Genomic DNA, 23,861 nt, shown 5'->3' with positions numbered 1-23,861 from the left:
AATATTAAAGAAAACTTTCTTAGGGACTATTAATTTCTTCTTTTCAAAGAATACACAAGAGCATTCTATTTTTTTGTGACAGGGAATAGCCTAATCTCATTCTGTCACATATTTTATCTAAGGTTAAAAAAGAGTATATGCAAACTGAGGGTCATAATTTTAAAGCTTTGAAGACTTGTTTAAAAATAGAATGTGATGGAAAAGAGTTTGCCATGTACCATAAACAGAATTAAAAGAGGAAGGACTATCCTATCTTTTGATTATTCTGTGGGAAATATCGTTTAAAATTTCTACTAACCTTATCTTCATTTATCTGGGCTATGTTTTGTAAGCTTCGTATCCATCCAGACCCTGTATTTTAAAACCATGTCCCCAGATCAAAGCAGATATCTCGAAGAAGCCATCCTCTTAAGGTTTAGAGACATAACACATGCTTAACTTTGTTTCCTTAAGGACTCCTCTTCACAGAAACTTACTGTAAATGAACAATTAGAATTGTTGCCAGCAGGTTTTTTTTCCTATAATGGCAGTTTCTTGAAGTATACATTTTTGAGATAGTTCATACTCAACCAAGTGCACCAAACTTATTATCTAGACGAAGTTAAAGCTCATATATTCTGTACTACTTCTTGTTCATAGATGTAGAGGGTAGTGAATAGTGTAGGCTGAAACATTTATGACCTCCAGCTAAGACAAAATTTCATTCTTTAATAATTTATTGGTGTTATATAACTGGGAGCTAACTTTGCTTCTTGTATATCTGTCAACTCTCTATTTATCTTACTGTCTCTAATTTATGGGGCCAGGAAAAAATATTCCTCCATTTCAACAAGAATTTCTTAAGTACAGAAAAACAGTGAGTTCTTTGCCTACAGTGACATTTTTGAGCCTAATTAAATAATGACAGGGAGTTAAACAAGTCCAAATATTAGTTGATGGGTGCAATTTGTTGATGTACTTCAGTGGTGCATGACAATGAGGTCTGACAGAGCTTCAAACTTACTGTCATAAATCAGCTTGATGATTTGGATTTCTGAAATAGGAAATATAGTAGCTCTTCGAGATCGGATATTTCCTATGAAAATAAAGCCAAACAGGGATGATGCTGGGAGGAAAGACACACCGGAAATGTTTTCTGAGTGATTAGCATTTTGGAACATTATCCATAAATTGTCATAATACCTTTCAAAATACCATTAAGGTGTGTACTCCATAGCGGGCTGGGCTGGAGCATATAGTTTATCCTTTTATTAGTTCCAGCTCCTTTTAGGGGAAAACCACAATATCTGCATTTAAAAGAGGCTTGTCTCTATAGAAATAACCAGTGGGCTGCTCCCAGGATAAGCAAAGGCTAGTTCCTTGAAAGTTTAACCCTCATAACTACATCAAGCATAGGGACAAAAACAAAAGGAAAATGTATATTATAATTTTTTCATATATTATTTCTTCTTGATTGCTACAGAGCATTTTTGTCTTTGACTCTTGGCCTTTTTCCCTCCAAAGAATATTCAGTCTCTCTGCTTCATTCTTGGCTTCAGTTTTATAGAATTTGGGTAATGGGTAGAGAAAGCTGAGAAGATCAAGGAAAGAAACTGCTTGAAGCAGGAAGAGAGGATTTTAAAAGGATAAAAGAAAAAGGAGGGGACATGGGTTGGATTTCAGGAAAAAAATTCTGAGGGTTCAGATAGACTTTGGGGAAAACTGCAAGAAATGAGAGAATTTTAAAAGATAATGCAGTGAATCAAGAATTGGAACATACTCTAACATACTTAGACTTTACTGGAATTAAAAATTATATTTACAGTTAATGAGCAAGTTTCTTCAAAGCAATCTATGCTATGAGTAGATCATATGTGCCTTGGCTTTTATACAGGTAAATTATGATACTACATTTCCTTCTAAATCCTTGATTTTGGTTGCTTTTTCAGGACAAGCATATTCTGAATTTTCTTAATCCTGATCACCATGTTTTATCTAAAACACAGTTTTAAAAATTATTAAAAACTGATTCACTTTGTTATAAAGCAGAAACTAACACATCATTGTAAAGCAATTATACCCCAATAAAGATGTTAAAAAAAAAAAAAGAAAATGAACTATAAAAAAAATTATTAAAGTTTTAGATTTTTATTGGGGAATGGCAGTAAATTTTCCCATATTTGTACTTTTAAATATAAAATTGTTTCAAGCTCTTTCAAAGAAAAGTTTGAATTCTTGAAAAAAAAAGTAGAATCTCTATCCCATTCACTTCAATTCTTAATTTTCGAATATCATCATTGTTGACAGTTTTATTGTATGTTACTTCTCATTAATACATATATCAATGAACACGAATCTTTTTTAATATAATTTTTAGTTCCTTAAAATTCAGACCTGACTCCAAAATTGAACAAGCACAATTCTTCCCATCAGGCTGGCTCTAGAGCTCTCTTAAGTGACCTACAATGCACAATTGTACATTATTGATAACCTATTTCTTTACTTGGGAAATCCCATTTTCTATACAAACACTTGAAGAGGGATTTTTGTTTGTTTGGTTTTGGTTTTGGGGTTTTATGTTTCATTTTGTTTTGTTTTAGTTTTTTTTGCCTCCATGTCTATATCTTTACTAGTCAGGATAGGCTAAGTGATGCTGCACAAACAACCAGTTCCATAACAAAAATTATTTCTGACTTACACTATTGTCCATTGTGGGTCAGCAGGAGCCTCAGCTCATCACACTCATTCAAGGACCCTAATATGTGCTCCCACAATCCCAGAGCAGTAGGAAGGGCACACGGTGACCTGGACAGTGGCACCTAAAACTCCTACCTGGAAGTGAGACACATCACTTCTGCTCATTTTTCATTGGCCAAACAAAGTTACACATCACTTCTGCTCAGAGAACAGAGAGCTGAAAATATTTGGCAAACACAATTTGTGACAGTATTTTAACACCTATAATTTCTTTTCTGGGGTTACCTCTCAAATCCCAACCATTTTTGGAAGAAAGCAATATATTACATTATTGGTTCCTATCTTTACCCCCAAATATGCCTTTATGATTTACCTGAATATGCTACAGCAGCAGCATTTAAAACACTGAAAATTCTGATAAGGCCATTATCAAAACATTTTTAAGAAGATTGCATGAATTCCCAAAATATGAACATTTAGTTCAAATTCTATCTACTTTCTTTTTTTTTTTTGACAATTTGCTTTATACATTACCTTATGCAATTCCTTCCTTTCTGTGATTCCTTTTACCTCCTTGTTGGGTTAAAAATGGTAAACACAGAACAGAATTTTGACCAGCACTGGACTCTCAGTAGGTGGCACGAGCCTGCTATTTGGATCTTACAGACCCTAGTTATAACAAATGTTTACTGATCAGTGGTTAAGTGCCTGGTATATTTATTTTTAGACCAGGTTTTCATTTTTTCCAATCCAGCTCATGAAGAACAAAATCATACGTGAAACAGTCACACTAAACGTGGCCAAAAACAAAGGGCTATGAGTACAGTGCCTGGAAGAATGCTTATTCATTACTCCCTAGACTAGCATATTTCTCAGTAGAGACAAGACATATACTGCAGCCATGGAAAATCTGGGGAACTGGAGCTCTTGAAAATACCATTTATGCTACATCAAACTTGAGCCCACTCAGGCAATGTAAATATTTCCCATATGTGTTGACTGCTTGTTGCCCAGCTTCCAATTCTGAAAGAGACACTGAAAATATCCCAAATACTCCTTTTTAATTTATACCAAGAGTCTGCAGCTGTCTTTATGCCTGCAGTTGAAAGAACAGTTCTCTAGTAAACTAGAAAGAGAGATATCTCACTCTGGGAAGAGTAAAAGATATAATCTTATATTTAGGTATAAATTGAAACCATTTTCATATCCCAGAACAGATCTAAATTTCAATAAAAATAAATTGCCCTTTAAATTATAGATAACAATAAAATTAAAGACAGCCAAAATGCAATCTATCTTGAATTTTGAATTATATCCTAAAACTCTCAATATTTTGGCCCAGGATACTGTTATGGGGACCATCTTCATCACCCAAAATCAAAATATATGGTGTGATAAGGAATGATTTGTGCTGCTACATGGGGAGCAACAAGCAGTCTGAGGTCTGTACTATAGCTAATGATGTGTCAAAATTCCCAAGATATTTTGGTAACTTAAAGCAGTGCTTTTCAAAGTGTGGTCCATGGACCACCCGCATCATTATCACCTGGGCTTTTTGTTAAAATACATATTTCAGGACCGTATACCAGAGTAACTGAAGCAGACAATGTGGGCAGAGGACCAGAAATCTGCTTTCTAAGTTCTTCAGGTAACTTTTTCACCTGCTACAAAAATCTAACACTCAGGGAGTAACTGAAAGAAGACAAGAGAAAGAAATATTTAAAATCAGGGCATTGGAAGACAGGCCAGAAACTCAGACAAGTAAACATCCTTACTTAGATCTTAAAGCAAGGGGATATAAGAATCTAGTAGTCTTGGAAGAGAAAGCATCATATGGATGGCACTTTAATAGGACTTCTCAAGGGGATTTTGAAGACTCCTTAACATTGCATTTCAGGAAGGGGGCTATCATAATCTCCAGCAACAGCTGAAATGGCTGGCACTAATGTGTGTGCCATCCCCTAAGTCTTTCTGGTAGTCTACCCTGAATATCAGAAGTCCGGAATAGGCATAGCCCTGCAGAATATCTGGTTTTCTGGGATTACCAATACCTGTAATTTACTTCTCTCTACTACCATTTGACTCACTGATAGCTCAGCCCTGCCCCGCAGATTTGGGATCTCCTATTGTAACCTGAGTTCTTGCTTTTTTTAGTGTGTTAATTCCTATCTAGTGTCTAGTACTCAGGTGCTCAATGAGCCTGCATCTTGCTTTCCATTTCACCCTTAAGAAGAGTCCTATCCATGAACTCCAGCCAATCTGCTGACTGATTTCCCTGAAAACAAAAGCCTGCTTGACCTGTTTAGTATACCTGTTCTTTGACTGCCTGCTATCTTGCTCTCTCTGATGGACTGGACCTCATTTGCCACATCTTTGTATCTGTGATGCTGAGTGCTTCCCCAAATTATACCCCAGTGTTGTTAAACCTGGCAGATGCCATGTCTGGCCTCACAGAAAAGATTTTTGTTCAGAGCCTGCATCTGCACTTACATGGAGTGACAATCTCTGGTCCCACCCATGCACACAAGTCTACTTCTGCATATTCCCCCCTCTCTGTCTAAGGTAACACACTAAGCAGTAGGAAACTGGGCCATACATAGGAGGTTACCAAGTTTTGGCCAAGAAATTCCGTAGATGTCCCAGAGGACCAGTGAAAACCTAAATTTTCACTGGTCACGGGAGTTGGAAAATTCTCCCGTCATTAAATTAAGAACTCCTCAAGACTTAGATCTTCATAGGGGAAGTTCTTGCAAGTGAAAATTCAGTATTTATTCTTTGAGTAAACTGTAAACTCCTCAGAAAGTCAGTAAGTGATTTTTTCCTTTCTGTATGGAGCCCTTAGACTTGGAGCAGATATTACTTTTTGGGCAGCTTAGCTGTGCTTTAAGAACTTGGGTAAGGATCACTCATTTACCAGTATGGGCTCAGTTTATAAGGCACTTTTAGACAGGCAACAATCGTGAGCAAATCACCAAAATTTCAGCATTTGCTCCGTATCACTTAAGAGAACACCAGTGAGGAATAGAAAGATAACAGATGTTTCTGGTCCTTAGAGATCAGAATTTGGATGAAATGGAAACTAAAATATGAAGCTCTATTAAGCTGTCTCATGCAGAGATTCTCCTATAAGATTATTCTTTTCATTTCCTAGTCCTCTCACTTCTACGCTCAAGCTCAACACAGGTCAAAGCCTACACTTTGCCTTTCTGGCCTTGATATGTCTCCCACTTCAAAGAAAAACAAGAATAGCGTAATAAGATTACAAACCATTACTTCCACACTAGCATTTTCTATAGCAACACAGACAAAAAAGTAATTGGTTTAAGTTTAAAAAAAAATGATCTCTGTAGAAGGAAGTAATGGATGTTGGTTTACAAAGTCAGGTGTATAAAGTGTAACTTCTTATTCTTTTATACTATCAAGTGACTGAAGCTTAATCTTGGTTAATCCAGGGCCCTCACTTTCTCGGGAGCAAACATCTAGGGTTCCATGTCTGGGATGGGGGAGAGTGGCAAAGTGGTCTGTGGTCATCATCCTCTGCACACACGGACATCTCTGAGATGCTGATTTCTACCTTCCTGGTCTGTTCCTGGACTTCAGTCCACAGGCCCAGGGACTAAGTCCTCTTTGTCCTGGCTCCTGGCTTCTGCAGGCTTGACTCTCATGTTGCCCCTTCTCTTCTCCTCCTGGCTGCATTGAGGGCGTGGGGATAAGCTGGGAGGCTGTTTTGGATATGTTTGCCTAGATACTCATGTCTAATGACCTGGCACCACACAGAGCAGCACTAAAAAATGATTCATTTTATAACCTTCACGCACTTCATATAGGAAGTGATTCACAGATTCCTCTACGTTCCCCCAGTCATATCCAGGTTTTCAGGTCTGTCTCCCATGTGTCCGGCTCAGGGAGTGGGAGAGAGGGTGGCAGAACATGGAGCCCTTACTTGGAACCCACCATCGTCCAAGCATCTAATGTCCCTTTGCTTCCCTCTGATGTTTCCCTTTGGTCCCACTACCATGAGAATCATTATCTGATCTTGGGGATGGAATAAAGGATCTGTTTTATTTTGTTGTTGTTGTTATAATTTAAACTGGATCCTGAGGATTTACGGAGTTAGCTTTTTGAAACTCAAAAGCTGTTACAAACAAAAATATCCAAAACATTTCTTTCTGAATTATCCCTTTCCTGAGGCAATATTTGTAATAAAAACAAATGGAATTTGAGCGAATATAAGGGGATAGACCATGAATGAATATCTCAAACTACTTCTTGAATGTCAGCACTGAGTCTAAGCCTCCATCATATAAAGGGATTGCCGAAACTCTCACAAATGGTGAAGAAGCTAAAATAAACAAATTTTAATAAAACTAACCCTAACCCTAACCTGAATGGCAAAATGAGTGAAGGTGGCAAAAAAAAAAGCTCATCTGCTTTATCATGAAATCTGAGTAAATATGAAATAAAATATATAGAGAGCAAAAACCTGGAATATTCTACCCAGAGGGAAAAAGAAGCAAGCTCATATTCTCTTGCCTGTGTCTTTTTACTTTCCAGTTGGTAACCAGATGTCTAGTGAGACAGGTTGGCCCATCCTTCAACATATCATTATATGGGAAAACCTTGCACATGATTTATGTACCTTTGTAACAACAAGACTAGAGTAATATCGGGCCCCTAAATTTGGCGTCTGCCTGTCAGGCACTGTACTGTACACTGGTCAAAAAACCTGTAAGACAAAGCCCCTGGCCTCCAGGAGCTCGGAGTATAGCAGAGCTAGGGAAGTAGACCAGTAAGTAAGAAGTTAAAGTGCAAAGCAATGGAAGCCATAGCAGAGTGCTGTGGGATTAAAGGGTACGGATGGAATCAGGGAGACCATCTAAGAAGAGGTAGTGATTTCTAGAAAGACAAGACTGAGGAACTATGGTCTAGGCTGAAAGACCGCCTATGTGTGGCAAATAACACAAAGGGGAGGCTGCAGAGATGCTGACTCCAGGTGTTCATATGAGAAGATGGCAGAGATGGGGACAAACCTGACAGGAGGGAAACATTCACTCTTATCAAGTTAGTTATCCTGAGCCATTTCCTCCAATCTCTGTGTGTGTTCATAAGCAATACAGGTTTTCATATCATAAAACTGCCATAACATAATGTTCATACTATTTTGAAATGTACATGTATATCTCTGACACACAGAGCTTTACTGCAGAGAGCACTGTGGAGCATTGGAAGTTGCACTTTGGGGATAATTCATAAATATTTCATTATTCTAGTTGGTATGTATGTCCCTAATTCCCATTTCAGGAGTTAAAGAAGTTTAAAGTCAAGTGCTTGGAAGGCTTTCTCTACCAAAAAGCAGTTCCTGTGAATGGATCTCTAATATACATACTAGAGTGAACGAGTCCTGCTGACACAGAAAGATAGAGGGAGGAGAGAAGACTCAGGCTTATTCTATGTAATGTTGAGACTGTTCAATGAATTAATATTCCAAGAAGTTGCCAGCATAACTGTAAGGTAGATGTTCTTATAGAGGAAACATGTTCTAGATTTGCTTTATGATCATGGATAAGTCACATAGCCTACTTTGGACTGTTTTGGTCATTTGACATATGGGGGGGGGGCTCAATTACAAGATCTTTAAGATCCCATCCAACTTCCCTATTATATGATTTAGGCAACTTCCATTTATAAGTAATTAATGAGCTGATTAAGGACATGAAATAAGCCACAGAACCCTTTGATGCTAAGAAAGAGTCTAAGTCCTCTGACAGAAATAACTTAGCAGTCTCTGGGGGAAAGCACTGAAGGAGACACTAGCATAGCTTTTAAAAAACCCATATTGGATACAAGGGCAAATGGTCAGTTTATCTATCCAAAGTGACAGACATGTATCAATTTGGAAAAACTAAATTAACTCATTGCTTACGGTTAAAACTATAGTGAAATAATATTCATGGCATACATCTGAAAACCCTTAATCATTACTTTGGAGTATTTCTGATCAAATTTGACCATGTCACTGCATGGAATCTTAACTTCAAAGAAAGAGAAGCAGTATGCAAATGAGGCAGGGAGCCTACTATCAAAAAACCTAGGATAGACTTCTGGCTACTCCACTTGTTTGCTTTGTGACTATAAGGTTGAGTCGTAAAGAATAAAGAAAACCACATATAAATATAAAAGAAAAGTGTTTATTTCCATCATGTAGTTCGTAGTTATTAAAAAAGAAAAAAACCCACTTTGTTTAACTTTTCTTGCTCTCCTTTCTTAAAAGAAAATAATGGGACAGGAGATGCCTTTGTCTCAAAATGAAATGCAACACCCACTTACCTTTGTTTTACCATCACTTGCAATTGGGCTAAGATCATTGGTATTATCTGGGTTTAACTTTAGTGTGGGTTTCTTCAAAAAACCAAATTGAACTCATGAAGAATAAAACAGTTTAAGATTAATTGAAAAAAAAAATGGAAAAAAAAAGATTAATTGGATTTCACTTTTTAAGGATGTTTAGTGTAAATATAATAAAATTTGCTCTTTTGAGTATTGAAGGAAGGAAGGAATGTGCCGGAAGTGTACAGAGCACTAGCTAGAACTTATGCACGTTAGCCATTTTTGGAACCCTTATTTTATGTGAGAAAATGAAAGCTTAGAAATATTAAGTAACTTGCATAGGATGATACCTGTAAATTGTGCCAGGGCTGGGCCTCAAGTCCTGAAATTCAGCTCCATAGCCCTTGCTCTTAACCCTCTACTAAGAACTCACTGAAAAATTGAGGGAGAATATACATATATATCTCTTCTAAATTGCCAGTAGTGTGGAAGATGGACTGGAGTGGTAAAGTATTAGGGAGATAATTAAATTCTGAGCAAGATGGTGGCCATGAGAATGAAGAGGAAAAAATGCTGGGAATACACATTTTTTAATTCTATAATCACCATCACCTGACTGTATAGGAAGTGAGGAAGGAGATAAAGATGAAGGGCTGGTTTGAGCTGGGGTAAGATAAGGAGTTTGAAGCACTGGAATACCTCCATTGCTGGAGACAGCATTGTATAGGAGGCTCTGACTAGCAGGGCAACTACGTAAGGTTGTACAGACAAGTTGGGGCTGAGATACAGCCCAGTTCCCTGCCAAGTCAAAGCATTGTGCATCCAGAGGAAGGGGACCTTTATTATAACTTGTATAAAGTATGGATTAGAAGAGGTCTTGCTGACCAGATCTCTAGATTGGCCTTTAAGTTGAAGCCGTGAGACTGGATGCAATCTTCTGAGGAAGAAAGTATAATGGGGGGAAATAAAACAAACACACAAGGAGGTGGGAAGAAGACAGGAGCCCTCTGAAGAGAGTGAAGAAAAAAGAAATGGAAGTACAGGCCAGTACAAGATCCCTAACATCTCACGACAGAAATATTTCAAGAAGAGGAAATAGTATAAATGGTAGAAAAAGCAGAGGTGGGCACAAGGATAAGAAGCTGTTGGATTTAACCATTAATTAACCATCATTAGCAACCTCTGAGAGAAATTTTCAGTATTGTGATAGAAATAAATGCCAAACTGCAAAGAGTTATAGAGTCAGAGGGAGGCGAGGAAGCAGAGGCAGAAAATGCAAATTCTTCTTGGCACCAAGAAGAGAAAGCTTGGTTGAGAAAGCTGAGTGTGTATTTGTTTAGTGTAGCAGAGGCTTGAACATTGGTTGTACCCTGAGGAAAAGCAAAGGTGCAAGTAAAAGGATATAATTTATGAAGTAAGGCCTGGTTTCATCTTCATAAATATTTTGTTTAAAAGTTCCATAAACACCAGTGGCCCAGGAAATTCTTTAGCAAATACTCATTAATGAAATGACAGCTATTTAAAAATGTTCCCATAGCTATTATATGTTTATCACCCCTTGTTTAATAAAGACTTCTGGCATGGAATTTTGAGTTCTTTCTTTAGTATGAGAACTCTTCCGTTCCCTGAGGATTTTCAGAGAATAGGGTACATGGTTGACCTCTTACTCAGACAGAAGGAAATTATGCTTTCACCTCTTGCCCCTGAATAAATTTATCGCCCAGTCATTACTTCTTCTGGATGAATATAGAAATTAGACTGAAAGCTGGAAGCCTGGATTCTAGATGAGTAATATTTCCGGACTTAGTTCTCCTACTCTGTAAAAAGAGAGATTTGGACTTGCTAATTTCTAAGTCATTACAGCTCTAAAATAATCAAATGAACAAAAATCATATGTAAATGAATGCTTATCCTTATTTTGTTTATCAAAGAACACACTGAAACAACATGGGTTCCCAAAGATGGGGGCACATATTCTATTATGTACGGTATAGTCATAGAATGGAATATTATACACTTGTCAATTATCTATTTTCCAAAGTGTTCTGAATGATATAGAAAAAGTTGCCAATAAAATGTTACATGAAATAGGTGGAAATCAAATGTGCAGTGTTAAGCCAATTTTGTAAAAATAAGATGAAACAAAATGTTGGTACTGTATTATGTACATAGATACAGAAAGAAGTCTCACAATAGGAATTAATCTTCTAGAGAGTGGAATTGGTGAGAATAATTTATTTTGTCACTCTCTTTATAACCATTATAATTGTTAACTCCCTTGTGAGTTGGGAAAGGCATTTTACATTTGAGGTTTACAAGAAGGTTGTTTTCATTTCCACTGCATTCAACTCTACTTACAATGTTTTCATGTGTGGAGAAGGAGGACCTATAAGTGCCGTCTTCCCTGCTGGACTAGCACCATGTTGCAGAGAAGGACCACAGAAGACACGCTTGATATTAAACATATTCAAAAGCAAGCAGGTTGGAGATAGAAGCTACAGAAACATGAAAATTGCTCCTTAGAATTACTATTATTTTTTGTTAGTTTGGAAAGATGTCAGTGTTTGCCTAGATCTTTCTAACTTATATAATCTTTAAAGTTTTTTTTTAAATTTTAAGATCACCAAAATAATATTTGGCTTGTAAAATTGTCTTAGACTCAGACACATTTATTTATTCTTCTAATTTCCTACTGTCTCCCCACAAAATATATATATATATATATAATATTAATACAATCAAATGCTAGCAACATCTGCTGTAGCAAATGTATTATAAATCCCACAGTACCTTCAGCAAAATAAACCAAACAAAAAAGGGGTAGGGCTTCCCTGGTGGCGCAGTGGTTGAGAGTCCGCCTGCCGATGTAGGGGACACCGGTTCGTGCCCTGGTCCGGGAAGATCCCACATGCCACGGAGCGGCTGGGCCCGTGAGCCATGGCTGCTGAGCCTGCGCGTCCGGAGCCTGTGCTCCGCAACGGGAAAGGGGTAAAGGAAAATGGCTGACACCTCCGTTTCCTCCAACTCTGCTTTTTAAATTATTTTTGACAATAGGCACCTGATGCTTTTTCTTCATAGAAATGTACAGTTCCAAATTACTGTGTGCTAACAGCAATTTCCTAATTTGTTAAATGGCATTGTCTAATGAAGTTTTCATGTTTTAGCACGACCCAGCAGTAAACTAAATAACAAATACTCCAATAATAAAATATGAAGTAAAACATATGGTTTTAGTATCATGTTATTTGTTAATACCGTTTTAAGTTATATTCATTCAACAAACACTTATTGCATGACTAAGACATACCAAAAGAACCTTAGTCTTTGACCACATCACCTTTTAAATTCTCTAGAAGTACCAATTTAGTACATTAAACAAAGGCCAATATATAAGGATGTAGTTCAGTCAGTTTGAGCATCTCTTCTTTCCTGAGAGGTTGTAATTGAAAATAAACTAAATGCAGATTTTTATGGGAACAAATCAATTATCTCTCTGTTCAGCAATTTAGGAAATATCAACAGCTTCTCTCCCTAGCTCACAACCTACAGCATTAAGCTTGACAGCCCCTTGGAACACATACATCTTGCTCACTGAATTCTAGTTCATGAGGGGCTAGCTTCTGAGACTTCTGGAGAATCCTCACGAGGTTATGTTAAAAAGGATCCTTACAAGGCATTATCAGTGAACACTGTCATGTGTTAATTTATTTTAGCTTTTTCTTCCTTTACTAGTTTGATAAAGCATTTTCTAAATAGAAGTCTTCCCAAGTGTGTATTCCTAATGGCATTAAGTTTTCAGGGATTTTTTTTTTTTTTTTTTTTGCGGTACGAGGGCCTCTCACTGTTGTGGCCTCTCCCGTTGCAGAGCACAGGCTCCGGATGCGCAGGCTCAGCGGCCATGGCTCACGGGCCCAGCCGCTCTGCGGCATGGGGGAATCCCCCTGGACCAGGGCACGAAGCCGCGTCCCCTGCATCGGCAGGCGGACTCTCAACCACTGCGCCACCAGGGAAGCCCTCAGGGATTTTACGTTTAGATGTTGTGGTAATATAGTTCTCATGCAAAATATGCATCATATATAAAATTTCCTAATTAGGTATGAATGTGAAAATTAAATTCTGATTAACCTGAAATAGTCAAGTAAGGGAAACCTTCATCATATTGACTTAAAATAACAATAGTATACTTTCAAATTTAAAGAGTTATGTTTCAATTAGAATATCATTTTATTTTAAAATAACTCATGCCATTTAACTGAAAGAAGGAGGGAGGGAAAAATCTCTATCTTTTAGACAATGTTTCTAAATTTATGTAGACCCTAAATTCACTGTTGCAGACAAAAGGCAGTCCTTAATTCATTGTTTCAAACAGAAAGACTTTGTCATATACACCACAAGATGCTTTAACATCTAGAACAATTTCTACGGTGACTAGGAGAAATCTGTATTTAAAAAAACAGCTTAAGTTTAAAAAGGGCCTCCAATACAAAAGGCCTCACAATGTAGTTCTATACAAAGCTCTATGATCAAGTCATTAGCAGTGGATTCTAATTAAAGTTGGAATGTAGAATTGCCCTGGACTCAGCTTATAGCTTCACGTATCTGTCTAATATACCCAGTTTTAATATTTTTCTTGTGTAGAATAGGATTAATTATCAAGATCATTGAGAAACCAGTGATTCATTTTGCTCTGAAATGCACAACATAAAAAATATTGGAAGATAAGAAAACATATATTCAGCTACTAAATTCAATGCTTTACAGTATTTTTCAGCTTAAAAAAAAGCTGCAAGAGAAGATGCAGTTAAAGAAACCAAGATATTATTGAGACAATTAGCCTTGCATTCCTCTTTTTTCCCTAAAGTATCATCACCACACAGAAGAATTGCATAGACTAGATGATGATGATTTTTTTTCCTTTTCTCTCTTTCCTACAAAGCAGTATTATGCTATTTCCCAGTCATACATGCATGTGAATAGCATATGGGTGAATGGGACTAAAATAGAATACATAGTACTTGATTAATATTAATTAATATTATAGACCCCTTGGGATTTGGCTAGTCACTGATTCCTTGACACATGTCTCCAATAACTGTATAAAAAGCAGAACAGGGCTTCCCTGGTGGCGCAATGGTTAAGAATCTGCCTGCCAATGCGGGGGACATGGGTTCGAGCCCTGGTCCGGGAAGATCCCACATGCCATGGAGCAACTAAGCCCGTGCGCCACAACTACTGAGCCTGCGCTCTAGAGCCCGTGAGCCTCAGCTACTGAAGCCCGTGAGCCACAGCTACTGAAGCCCGTGCGCCTGGAGCCCGTGCTCCACAACAAGAGAAGCCACTGCAATGATAAGTGTGTGCACTACAACGAAGAGCAGCCCCTGCTCGCCATAACTAGAGAAAGCCTGTGCACAGCAACAGAGACCCAGTACAGCCAAAAATAAATAAATAAAATAAGTAAATTAAAAAAAAAAAAAAGCAGAACAAATAGCACTTTCTGTATTTGATGCAGGAATGAGGTAGTTATCCCAGAGCCACTTCCATGACAACACAACTAAGAACTTGGACATAAACCAAGTCTCCTAAGCACCTAAAATAGATGTCACTGTGTCTATGTACTTTGGTTCTACACTTTCCTCATAAAAGATTCTCTTGGGGTCTTCAGATAAAGTTATTGTCTCTCATTCCTTCCATAATTTTTTATAAACTTGTTTGTTTTCTGGTTTCCTTGTGCACAGCACAAATGAAATAATAATTACAAAGGGATGGTTGAGGCTGAAGACAGTTGTTAGAGAATGCAAACTGTCCACATCAGTAGGTAATGAAATCCCATTTCCATATGGATGGTGGACACACACATAAAAAATGTCCTATAAGAATAATATAACAAGTTTTAAAAGCATAGTAATTATGTGACCTTTTGACATAAGAATAGGCTTACACACCACAGAATAGAGCCCCCAAGTATTATTATATTATAGAATAATTCCATTATGTGTATTCATGACGAGAATGCCGAGCAATTCAGAAAACATTAAATTGAATTTAGTCTCCTCCAGAGAGATAGCAAAATATATAGTGGATTTCAGAAAGATGACTCTCCAAAAATGGCTAAATCCTTTCTAAAACTTTTGGAGTTTTCAGTGGTAGACTTGTAAGATTTCTTTCTGGAAAGTCCACAGATAGAGAACTCCTTTTATTGACCAGCAGCAAATACTATATATTAGTTAACCAGGCCTCTGGGGAAAGAGTGACATCTCAGATGACAGTGGTACAAGGGGTCTTTTCTGTCCACTCCACTGCCACGTGGGCTATTCCTCTTCTTCTGCTCCGAAAGCCCCTCCATAGCTCAGTGATTTAAAATCTTATGGCAAACATCACTCTTAGAAATGTTGTCCCTTTAAGGTGGATGAGCTTAACAAGATAAACTTCATTTAAAAAAAAGCAGGCTTACCAGAATTTTTAAAGATAAATGGGGGTAAAGGGAAGGAAGGGTTAAAATTAACAAGTATAGAAACAAACTAAAGATAAAACCCCAATTCAAAAGCTTGTGTTTTCCAGGTCAGACCCACCAAGCTGTAATGAGGTCAGGGAGCCTCGACTGAGCCAAAGTGCCTGGAGCTGCCCTGTGCTGGTCCTCTTATCTGATTGGCTATATAGGTTTTATACTTGAAGCTGATGATGCATTAACCAATCTCTGCCCCCCCTCCCCCCAGGTCAAGAGCATTCTGTAATATTAAAGCATATCCCTCTTTATTTGATATGAACAATAAAACATAAAAACCACCCATGACAAGAAGAAACAAAGGACTAAGTTAAACTAAGCTTCAAAATAAAATAACAACAATTATTAGGTTCCTGAAAACAAAACTAAACAAAATCTGAGCAGCTTCAACCACCAACAGCTACAAAACAATACTAAAGAGCTAAAGAGCTAAGATATTTTAGAGTGTGTTTTCTCTCAGAATAGAGGCAAAGTGGGAGAAAAAGGTCAAATGACCACAGAATACTTGTGCCCGAAACAAATGAACCCTGAAGGAGATTTCAGTGAGTAAAAAACAGTACCTTATAAGTAACTGGTCTTGTCTACTCACAGCTGTTTCCAGTGCCGACTCTTGTTTAACTGTCTACTGACTTCAGTTTAAAGTTAATTCTGTTGGCAAAAAAGTACAGAGCTTGTCTGGAAAATGCTGTTTGGACATAAACCATTCCTTTCAAAGCGGTGGTAGCTGTAGTTAAGTTTTCTTGTAGAGGGGGATATAAACCCTTCCTGTAGCTAATTTTATTCCTCCTCCTTCCCCTCAGACTTAGTCAGTATCCTCCTATCCCATATATTGAAGAAAGAGACTAGGAGGGAAGAAAAAAAAAAAAAAAAAAAAAAAAAAACTGCCAGGAAATATACCTTAAATAATGTAGTATTTGAGCATTCAGAAAAAAGACAAAAATTTTTTTTAAAAAGAAAAGGAGAATTAAAAATGAGAAGCGTAGAAAGCACAACAGGATCTTAAATATAATTTAACCCAATGCCCTCATTTTATAAATAATGAAACTGATGCCCAGAGAAAACATGATTTGTGCAAGGTCACTCACATAGCTCATTCGTGCCAGCTAAGAATAGTTACCAGGTTTCACAATTCCCAATTCAATGCTTTTTCTACTACGCTAGTGTACCTGAGGGGAAATGGTTTAGCTTTTTCCTCTGTATCCTTGTATAATACCCAAATGAGCTGGCAGGATGAGTAACACAATTACAGTGTGAGAACAATCTGTTCTCAGAAAAAAAAATTTCCCTCCACTTTAAAATCCTTAAGAGTGAAAGTCTCTCTATAATGCCTAATTTCTTTTATACTTAGGAAATAATCTTTCCACTGATGATTTTCCAGAATATTTTTATGACTCAGGAGTTGCCATTTTTCAGGGGATGTGAACATCCCTTAGTGCTTACAGAGAACTACTTCTGAAAGGGATGGACCTGTGACAGGTGTTCAGTATTTCTACCCAGTATCAGTGGTATTGTTACATGGCTCTCGAACGGGAAACACATTACTATTACCAAAAATCTCCACTTCCAATTTGTCAGAAAAATTTTTACCACACATACAAGTTTATTCTTGACTATTATTTATTATACGTGACCAAATAATTATAAAAGTATACTTTTTAAAATGAAAATTGGATTAGATTTTTTGAAACATGTTTTCCAAAATGCTGAGTAATTAATGCATACAGTATCATTTTTACAACACTGACAAATAAGCAATTCATATTCAGAACACGTAAATGCTGAGAGAGAAATCTCGTAAAACCAAGTGCTTCTTGACACAATGGCACAATCCTATTCTCCTTTTATTCTGAACTGTCTGATTGTGCTCTATGCAAAGGGAAATTCCACAGACATTAACATCTAATCTACATTTATACGTAACACTAATATGTCAAATATGACAAGTTTGACACACTGATATGTATTTCTTGGGCTTACTTAAAGTTTTCCATATTTTCCTTTTATTTCTTTTTTGATTTGAACATTTTGCCTGTTGTCTGTTAGAAAAGGCAGAAAGGAAGCGTGAGTAAAACTTTGAAAGAGAAGTAGGCTGTGAGGAGACACACAGAGATTTAGATGGATTCAGGGTTGTTGAGCGGACTCAGGAAAAAAGGTGTAGAGAGAAGTCACATACCAGCAGGTTGTTTAGAACAGAAGTGGGCTGAGCCACAGACAATAGATTATAGGTATTGACTTCAGGAACCAAAGTCTCTCAAAATAGGTTAAGCAAAGAAAGAACCAGCAATTTTGGTGACCAGTGCAAGCAACAGGAAATTGGCCCTCAAACTTACTTTGTAATTCATGACATGGTTCCTTTCTACGAATTGGGAGGGAAGCAAGCGCTGTCAATATGTGAAATTCAGCACGATCTAAAATAGCACAGTGATATACGACCATTTAAAACTTTTTTGTCCCTTTATATTTAGGACCCTTGGACATACTCCAGGTTGCCCTACACTGGGCATGCTCTGAATTTCAGAATACTAAGGTAGTTTAGAGGGGAAGAGTCACTGTGTTATGAAGACGGAATCTGTGGAGTTGAATTCCACTGATGGGAGAAGTACTTATGGCAGAGGTGAACTCCAGGGCAGACTGTATTAACACAGACAAGGCAGTCGGAATTCTCTAACTCTTGATCTCCTCCTCCTTTTCAGGTTTACAGTAACGTAAGAAGAAAGCTTGTACTAAAGAATCCCAGAGAGCAGTTTTGTGATAGCAGTGAAGGGAAGTGAATGCATGAACAGTTATTAGATTATTCTATGCTTGGGAGAAGTTTTCATACATGGAAGTTTTTAACAGGCCCAGGGGACTGATGCACATAAAAAATCTCAAGCATTAACCCTCTTAAACCAATTCCAGCACATGCTTACTTGGTTGCCCATTTCCTCTCACAATCCAGTCTCCTAGCAGCAGCCAGAGTAATTATTCCCCTCTTCCTCTCCTCTGCTGGTTTCTATCATTCCCTGCTACATATCATCCAATGGTTTTCCATCATTACTCTCCTTCATCCCTTCCAATGGTTTCCCATTATCCCCTGGTTCATAGGGTCCAATAGTTTCCCATCATTCCCTGTTTCATCCCTATAAGTTTCCCACTGCCCTTCGTATAAATCCAAATGCCTAACCATAGCCTCCTAGGCTCTTCATCATTTCGCCCCTGTTTATCTTTCCTGCTGCTTTCCTAACCTGTTGTTCCATCTGTCTAGCATGTTCCTCCCTCATATCTTCACAGAACTATCCCCCTTCTCAGCACTCAAAGCTCATCTCAAATGCTTCCTCTCAGCTTCCAGGAAGATGGCGGAAGAGTAAGACGTGGAGATCACCTTCCTCCCCACAGATACACCAGAAATACATCCACACGTGGAACAACTCCTACAGAACACCTACTGAACGCTGGCAGAAGACCACAGACCTCCCAAAAGGCAAGAAACCCCCCCACGTACCTGGGTAGGGCAAAAGAAAAAAGAAAAAACAGAGACAAAAGAATAGGGACGGTACCTGCACCAGTGGGAGGGAGCTGTGAAGGAGGAAAGGATTCCACACACTAGGAAGCCCCTTCGCGGGCGGAGACTGCGGGTGGTGGAGGGGGAAAGCTTTGAGCTGCGGAGGAGAGCACAGCCACAGGGGTGCGGAGGGCAAAGCGGAGAGATTCCCGCACAGGGGATCAGTGCTGACCAGCACTCACCAGCCTGAGAGGCTTGTCTGGTCACCTGCCGGGGCGGGCGGGGCTGGGAGCTGAGGCCCGGGCTTCAGTCGGAGCGCAGGGAGAGGACTGGGGTTGGCGGCGTGAACACAGCCTGCAGGGGGATAGTGCCCCACGGCTAGCCGGGAGGCAGTCCGGGGAAAAGCCTGGACTTGCCAAAGAGGCAAGAGACTTTTTCTTACCTCTTTGTTTCCTGATACGCGAGGAGAGGGGATTAAGAGCGTTGCTTAAAGGAGCTCCAGAGACGGGCGCGAGCCACAGCTAAAAGCGCGGACCCCAGAGACGGGCATGAGACGCTAAGGCTGCTGCTGCCGCCACCAAGAAAGCCTGTGTGCGAGCACAGCTCACTCTCCATACCCCCCTTCCGGGGAGCCTGTGCAGCCCTCCACTGCCAGGGTCCCGGGATCCAGGGACAACTTCCCCGGGAGAACACACGGCGCGCCTCAGGCTGGTGCAACGTCATGCGGGCCTCTGCCGCCGCAGGCCCGCCCCGCACTCCGTGCCCCTCCCTCGCCCCAGCCTGAGTGAGCCATAGGCCCCGAATCAGCGGCTCCTTTAACCCCGTCCTGTCTGAGCGAAGAACAGACGGTCTCTGGCGACGCAGAGGCGGGGCCAAATCCGAAGCTGAACCCCGGGAGCTGTGAGAACAAAGAAGAGAAAGGGAAATCTTTCCCAGCAGCCTCAGGAGCAGCGGATTAAAGCTCTACAATCAACTTGATGTACCATGCATCTGTGGAATACATGAATAGACAACGAATCATCCCAAATTAAGGAGGTGGACTTTGAGAGCAATATTTATGATTGTTTCCCCTTTTCCTCTTTTTGTGAGTGTGTATGTCTATGCCTCTGTGTGAGATTTTATCTGTATAGCTTTGCTTCCACCATTTGTCCTAGGGTTCTATCCGTCCGTTTTCTTGTTTTATTTTAATAATTTTTTTATTTTAATTATTTTATTTTATTTTACTTTATCTTCTTTCTTTCTTTCTTTCCTTCCTTCCCTCCTTTAGACAACGAATCATCCCAAATTGAGGCGGTGGACTTTGAGAGCAGAATTTATTATCTTTTCCCCTTCTCCTCTTTTTGTGAGTGTGTATGTATATGCTTCTGTGTGAGATTTTGTCTGTATAGCTTTGCTTCCACCATTTGTCTTAGGGTTCTATCCGTCCGTTCTTTTGTGTTTTTTTAATTTTTTTCTTAATAATTATTTTTTATTTCAATAACTTTATTGTATTTTATCTTACTTTTTTTTACTTTATCTTCTTTCTTTCTTTTTTCCTTCCTTCCCTCCTTCCTTCCTCCCTCCCTCCCTCCTTTCTTTCTTTCTTTCTTTCTTGTTCTACTAATTCTTTCTTTCTACTTTGTCTCCCTTTTATTTTGAGCCATGTGGATGAAAGGCTCTTGGTGCTGCAACCAGCAGTCAGTGCTGTGCCTCTGAGGTGGGAGAGCCAACTTCAGGACACTGGTCCACAAGAGACCTCCCAGCTACACATAATATCAAACAGCGAAAATCTCCCAGAGATCTCCATCTCAACACCAGCCCCCAGCTTCACTCAACGACCAGCAAGCTACAGTGCTGGACACGCTATGCCAAACAACTAGCAAGACAGGGACACAACCCCACCCATTAGCAGAGAGGCTGCCTAAAATCATAATAAGTCCACAGACACCCCAAAACACAACACCACACGTGGACCTGCCCACCAGAAAGACAAGATCCAGCCTCATCCACCAGAACGCAGGCACTAGTCCCCTCCACCAGGAAGCCTACACAACCCACTGAACCAACCTTAGCCACTGGGGACAGACAACAAAAACAACGGGAACTACGAACATGCAGCCTGCAAAAAGGAGACCCAAAACAGTAATATAAGCAAAATGAGAAGACAGGAAAACACACAGAAGATGAAGGAGCAAGATAAAAACCCACTAGACCTAACAAATGAAGAAGAACTAGGCAGTCTACCTGAAAAAGAATTCAGAATAATGATAGTAAAGATGATCCAAAATCTTGGAAATAGAATAGAGAAAATGCAAGAAACATTTAACAACGACCTAGAAGAGCTAAAGATGAAACAAACAATGATGAACAACACAATAAATGAAATTAAAAATACTCTAGGGATTCCCTGGTGGCGGAGTGGTTGGGAGTCTGCCCGACGATGCAGGGGACGCGGGATTGTGCCCCAGTCCGGGAGGATCCCACATGCCGCGGAGAGGCTGGGCCCATGAGCCATGGCCACTGAGCCTGCGCATCCGGAGCCTGTGCTCCGCAACGGGGGAGGCCACAGCAGTGAGAGGCCCGCGTACGGCAAAATAAAAAAAAACAAAAATACTCTAGATGGGATCAATAGCAGAATAACTGAGGCAGAAGAACGAATAAGTGACCTGGAAGATAAAATAGTGGAAATAACTACTGCAGAGCAGAATAAAGAAAAAAGAATGAAAAGAACTGAGGACAGTCTCAGAGACCTCTGGGACAACATTAAACACACCAACATTTGAATTATACGGGTTCCAGAAGAAGAAGAGAAAAAGAAAGGGACTGAGAAAATATTTGAAGAGATTACAGTTGAAAACTTCCCTAATATGGGAAAGGAAATAGTCAATCAAGTCCAGGAAGCACAGAGAGTCCCATACAGGATAAATCCAAGGAGAAATACGCCATGACACATATTAATCAAACTGTCAAAAATTAAATACAAAGAAAACATATTAAAAGCAGCAAGGGAAAAACAACAAATAACACACAAGGGAATCGCCATAAGGTTAACAGCTGATCTTTCAGCAGAAACTCTGCAAGCCAGAAGGGACTGGCAGGACATATTTAAAGTGATGAAGGAGAAGAACCTGCAACCAAGATTACTCTACCCAGCAAGGATCTCATTCAGATTTGATGGAGAAATTAAAACCTTTACAGACAAGCAAAAGCTGAGAGAGTTCAGCACCACCAAACCAGCTTTACAACAACTGCGAAAGGAACTTCTCTAGGCAAGAAACACAAGAGAAGGAAAAGACCTACAATAATGAACCCAAAACAATTAAGAAAATGGGAATAGGAATATACATATTGATAATTATCTTAAATGTAAATGGACTAAATGCTCCCAGCAAAAGACACAGATTGGCTGAATGGATATAAAAACAAGACCCATATATTTGCTGTCTACAAGAGACCCACTTCAGACCTAGAGACACATACAGACTGAAAGTAAGGGGATGGAAAAAGATATTTCATGCAAATGGAAACCAAAAGAAAGCTGGAGTAGCAATTCTCATATCAGACAAAGTAGACTTTAAAATAAAGACTATTAGAAGAGACAAAGAAGAATACTACATAATGATCAAGGGATCGATCCAAGAAGAAGATTTAACAGTTGTAAATATTTATGCACTCAACATAGGAGCACCTCAATACATAAGGCAAATACTAACAGCCATAAAAGGGGAAATCGACAGTAACACATTCATAGTAGGGGACTTTAACAGCCCACTTTCACCAATGGACAGATCATCCAAAATGAAAATAAATAAGGAAACACAAGCTTTAAATGATACATTAAACAAGATAGACTTAATTGATATTTATAGGACATTCCATCCAAAAACAACAGAATACACATTTTTCTCAAGTGCTCATGGAACATTCTCCAGGATAGATCATATCTTGGGTCACAAATCAAGCCTTGGTAAATTTAAGAAAATCGAAATTGTATCAAGTATCTTTTCCGACCACAACGCTATGAGACTAGATATCAATTACAGGAAAAGATCTGTAAAAAATACAAACACATGGAGGCTAAACAATACACGACTTAATAATGAAGTGATCACTGAAGAAGTCAAAGAGGAAATCAAAAAATACATAGAAACAAATGACAATGGAGACACGACGACCCAAAATCTATGGGATGCACAAAAGCAGTTCTATGATGGAAGTTTATAGCAATACAATCCTATTTTAAGAAACAGGAAACATCTTGAATAAACAACCTAACCTTGCACCTAAAGCAATTAGAGAAAGAAGAACAAAAAACCCCCAAAGTTAGCAGAAGGAAAGAAATCATAAAACTCATATCAGAAATAAATGAAAAAGAAATGAAGGAAATGATAGCAAAGATCAATAAAACTGAAAGCTGGTTCTTTGAGAAGATAAAAAAATTGATAAACCATTAGCCAGACTCATCAAGAAAAACGGGAGAAGACTCAAATCAATAGAATTAGAAATGAAAAAGGAGAAGTAACAAATGACACTACAGAAATACAAAAGATCATGAGAGATTACTACAAGCAACTCTATGCCAATAAAATGGACAACCTGGAAGAAATGGACAAATTCTTAGAAATGCACAACCTGCCAAGACTGAATCAGGAAGAAATAGAAAATCTGAACAGACCAATCACAAGCACTGAAATTTATACTGTGATTAAAAATCTTCCAACAAACAAAAGTCCAGGACCAGATGGCTTCACAGGCAAATTCTATCAAATGTTTAGACTAGAGCTAACACATACCCTTCTCAAACTCTTCCAAAATATAGCAGAGGGAGGAACACTCCCAAAGCCATTCTATGAGGCCACCATCACCCTGATACCAAAACCAGACAAGGATATCACA

General features: G+C 38.8%; 1 protein-coding gene across 5 annotated transcripts in view; it reads right to left on the bottom strand.

The window, feature by feature from the left end:
• ARHGAP24 (Rho GTPase activating protein 24) overlaps positions 1-23,861 on the bottom strand; it is a 771,185-nt gene that overhangs the window by 183,466 nt on the left and 563,858 nt on the right. The window contains exon 1 of one of the 5 annotated variants that reach the window (XM_067736521.1): positions 16,066-16,378. The exons of 3 other annotated variants lie outside the window; for them this stretch is intronic. The gene's annotated coding sequence lies outside the window, so the exon portion shown is untranslated. Of the gene's footprint in view, positions 1-16,065; positions 16,379-23,861 lie in introns of those variants that run through there. One more of the 5 variants, XM_067736524.1, reaches the window with a different exon arrangement.

Source organism: Pseudorca crassidens, chromosome 4 (assembly GCF_039906515.1).
Source record: "Pseudorca crassidens isolate mPseCra1 chromosome 4, mPseCra1.hap1, whole genome shotgun sequence".
In the NCBI taxonomy this organism is placed as follows: domain Eukaryota; kingdom Metazoa; phylum Chordata; class Mammalia; order Artiodactyla; family Delphinidae; genus Pseudorca; species Pseudorca crassidens.
The sequence above is the reverse complement of the archived record's forward strand: the minus strand, read 5'-3'. Positions and strand labels throughout refer to the sequence as shown.